This window comes from Nothobranchius furzeri, chromosome 19 (genome assembly GCF_043380555.1).
Source record: "Nothobranchius furzeri strain GRZ-AD chromosome 19, NfurGRZ-RIMD1, whole genome shotgun sequence".
Taxonomy (NCBI): Eukaryota; Metazoa; Chordata; class Actinopteri; order Cyprinodontiformes; family Nothobranchiidae; genus Nothobranchius; species Nothobranchius furzeri.
In genome coordinates this window covers 4,166,643-4,171,221 of record NC_091759.1, presented here as the reverse complement: position 1 = coordinate 4,171,221, position 4,579 = coordinate 4,166,643, and positions in this window count along the sequence as shown.

The following is a 4,579-nucleotide window of genomic DNA, read 5'->3' as shown; positions in this document are numbered from 1 at the left end:
GTCTGTGCGGGTGAATAAATAAAGCCGGTCTACAGTTTATTTACACGGAAGGTGCTAAAATAAGCCACATTTGAAAAAAGCACTTGGAAAATGTTAACTTCCTACATCCCTTCTAAAATTCTCAAATATATCGTTTATAATAGGCTTTTGGTTTTGGATTTAAAATATTTTAAAGTCCCAAATTTCATGAAATGAAATATGAAATGTGCCATTGTAAAAAAAAAAAAACATTTAAAGGGGTTTCATTGGCAAAATGATTAAAAAAAGTGAAGAACTGCTCTTAAAAAATAACATAATAATAATAATAATAATAATAATAACAACAACAACAACAATAATAATAATAATAACAACATTTCCTAAATCTTGCTTATAGGTAATTTTGTAAGGTAAAGTCTGACCTTCCTGTGTAAATAAAACAAATAACACAATGTAATATAACAGGATAAGGGTTTACACAATGTATAGACTCAATAAACAGCTTGTAAATTAAACACGCTGTAAAAGGACTTACAAGTTTTGCAGTAAATAAATGATTTTATTTTTGCTCTGTGCATATGAACGGTGCCTGACCTTAGTAAAGTTGAAGCCCCCTCTGTCCGGCAGACATTTCGTGTTAGTGCTGCTGAGCCACAGAATTTTGCACTCAGCCTCTTGCCTGATCTTCTTCCACATGGATCCAGTCTGATGTCTCTCTTCATTTGGCGTACTCTTTAGCAAACTTTTCTCAGCTCCTTGTCCCACCATGTTCCTCCACAGAGAACTTTTTCAGGAGGGAATCTGCTGTCTGCTCTGCAGCTAAATCTGTGCCGGACCTGCAAATAGGATATAGTCCTGCTTGATAAGAGTCCTGCCACTCATCAGGAGGCTCTGCTTCCTGCTGGATCAACTCATTATCCTCATTTAGTGGTGCATGGACTGAAAGTTTGTCTCATCCAGCCGGATGCATCAACTCAGAGATGTGATTTGTTCTGACACCTGAAGAAAACTCGTTACTTTCTATCAAACAGGTGCGGAAATACATAAAATAAAATCCATTTTGACACAGAAACTGAATAATAATCCCCAATAATCATCCGTTTTTAGCGTTGTTCCGCTGTGGCTGACATAAAGGAACTCTGCTTTGCATTTGTATTTTAGTCTCATTATTCAAAAGGTATTTTTGTACCATGACACCCTCATAAAAGCAGTCACTTTGTCCTTATGATAAATGCATAGCAACAAATAAAGATGGCACATCTGCTTTGTGTGAAGGTTGAATGGACTTGGAGTAAAAATGAGTCAAATTCAAAAGGCGGATTAGTCACCAACCCAAAGCAAACATGCAGTAGGTTCACCTGATTATTCTTTAGCCTATATATCATGAGTTGCATTCAGTGCATCATTTATTAAACCCCCTTTCCATTCATAAAGGTTCTTATAAACATTTATCTCATTCTCATCCTCATATAGAGGAGTTGTTGAAGATTAATAACAATGTTACTTAAAAGAAAAACCACAGAGGCTCTAAATGAGGAAAACCAGAGAAGTTGGAGGAGTTAAAGGAGAACCAGAGGGAGGCTGGAGGAGTCACTATAAGGGCTGGATGTCTTCTGTAATTACAGTAAACCATCGAAGGATTACAGACTCTGTCCTTACCAAGGAAACTCAGCCACGGCTAAAAGAAACACCCTGCTGATGTACTTTGAGGAGATCTGTGGGAGAATGCAGCTTAAATAGATAAGTGAAGCAACAAATGTGTAGAGCTGCAGTGTAGACAGAAACAGCTTTTCAGCGGGGCCTGATAAAAAAATGGGTGGGCCAAACTTTTTTATTTGAAAATAATTTTTTTTTGTAAATTCCACTTTTAACCTGAACATATATGCAAGCATATATAGCCACATACCTCTTTTTGACTAGGATTAGCAACAGCAATAAATATGATTTTTTTTAAAGTGGTAGTGTGTAGTTTCCTGCCGCTAGGGGGCAGTACATACATTTCAGGGTAGTTGTACACTAGGGCTGCACAATATATCGTAAATATATCGTTATCGCGATATCAGCATGCACAATATGCATATCGCAAAGAACAGATAAATATCGCAATAAACAGTTTGCTACGCATAATGCCTTCAGTCAATCAAACAGAAGCGTGATTTATTTTTAACAAATCAAATAGAGCTCTTCACCCATTTGGCCAATCGGGTGGGTTCTCGTAGGTTAGATGCCCGCCCCCGAGGCGGAAGACACTTAATTTTGATGGTTAGCAAACACCTGAGTTAGCTTTGTTCTGCTCTTTTGCGGATTCTGCTTTTCCCGGGATCCACTGATAGCCTTTTCTTGTTCATTTTCTTTTTCCCTTTCCTCACATCTTTTGCTTTTCTCATTTTGATTTTTTTTCATTGTTTTTGATTATTTTTGTTCCTGAGTTAAGTTTTTATTTATTGCAAGTAATATCGTCATCGCAATATTAATCACCGTTATCGCATATCGCAGGTTTTCCTAATATCGTGCAGCCCTATTGTACACCATATCATATGTTGTTACACGTGGAGCAGAAAGCATGCAACCTCGGAATGTCTCCTCAGATTTTAATGATCCTTCAGTTAATTTCCTCCAAAGAATGCAATGTCAATGCTAGTTTAGTCCTGCGCATGCCGATGATGTCATCACACTACGACACTACCGCTCGGCCAAAATATATTACATCCCCTTTTCGATTCGATTTTTTCACGTTTTGGAAAGGGTTTAGCAATTTTGTTATTAAATTCGTTTTTCTTCCTGCCGAAATGTTTTTGAATGTGGTGATGTAAGATCCACGAGTCGCACGTTCAGCCAATCATCTAGAACAACGTCATCGACAGGCAGGACCCCAAGCCGACCAGAAAGAAACATGGCATTCACCAAAGATGCTACACCCGCACCCTATACTTGTGTATGGTTATGGTCTACGAAGCCGCCAATATTTTTCAACAACTGGACATTTTATTCATTTTCAGCAACATTTCGATGAATATTTCCAGAGATTAATGGTGAAAAAAAACCATATCGTCTCTTTTATATGATTCATTTATTTACTTATTTCTTTGTTGGGTCTTACATTTTAAAGAAAAGTAATGTATGATTTGTATGAACATTAATATAATTTATTAAAGTGAGGGAAGCGGATCAGGAATTTTCCATGGGGCACCACGTGCTAAGGGAGAGGTGACCATAAAGCATAAGAATCAGATGTTTGCTCCACCTTAGCCGACTTAAGGAGCAGCAGCAGCTCTCCTCCAAACACCCTTGGAGCAAACCCGTTGAGGATCATGATCCATGATCCAAATCGCATGACCAGAGGAAGTATGGACCAGTAAACCAACAACTTTGCCTCTCAAGATTTGTCGCCATGACATTAAAACAACCGCCTCATTGGTGCAGGTACGCCTCAATCTGCCTGAGAGGAAGAAATCTACAGGATGAAATTCTGAAGATCTTAAACTTTCAGACTGGAGTTTTCCTCATCACTGATGCCGACTACTAGCATTCCGTAAAGTAGCTTTTGACACGAACCAGCAGACATTCTGACTCATTGAACAGCAGGGGGAGAGAAAGAAGGCTGAGAAACCTGTTCAGTACCTTCATCTTATGGGCCATTCCCATCTGTACCGGGTCGGCGCGGGCCGGGTAGCCCCAGTCGGCCCGGTTGATTCCACACATCCTTGTCTTAAGCCCATGTGGGCTGATTCTGCCCATCAATCAGAGGCTTGTTTTAATGGAAGGTGTGAATTTGCTGTCAGCAGTGGGTGTGTTGGCCCTGGTCGGCCTGAAGCAGACCCCCTCGAGAAGAGGGCTGAGAATGAGCCTTGGTTGGCCCGGAAAAATACCAGGCCACCCAGATATGTAAAACAACCTACGCTACCCGGCCCGGGCCGACCCGGTACAGATGGGAATGGTCCATTATATTCTCCGTGTCCTTGTATAGGTGCAAACTCACCTCAGGTTGGTAATATTACATCACCAGCTCTTGTCAGGTCTGCCGCGAGTTCATAATCCTAAACCTAATCCTTTCGCTGAGTTCAATTACTCGATCGTGATATTTTACACAAAATAATTAAAAAGAGAAATATATTCAAATAAATACTTACGCTTGTACATAAATGTTTTATTTTACACAAGATCCAAATTTTTTAAGTTGAAAACTTTCGAAAATCTACAAAGCTCTGCAGCTTTGGTCAAATTCCGAATGTAAACACTTCTTTTTCTAATTTAACACCGTCATAATGTAACCTAAAATGCAATAAAATCTTTAAAATCTCAGAATATTATAAACATTCATTCTACAGATTGGTGCAAAAACAAAAGAAAAGTCCTTCCACGCATGCAGGTAGAGGCATGCTTGAGAAATATTATTTTAATCCGTACAGCAGAGGGAGTGGAGAGTTCAAACACTCCTGCAGCAATGTGAGGGGAGTTCTATCGTGACGGTAAGGCGTCAAGAGGTAAGACGCGCACGTAGATGTGAAAATTTAAATTACAAAATAAAAGTATTACAGGGTGACATTGATTTGGCTCTGATTGTCTGGAGTAATATAATACAGGCTCAGTTTAAAGATGG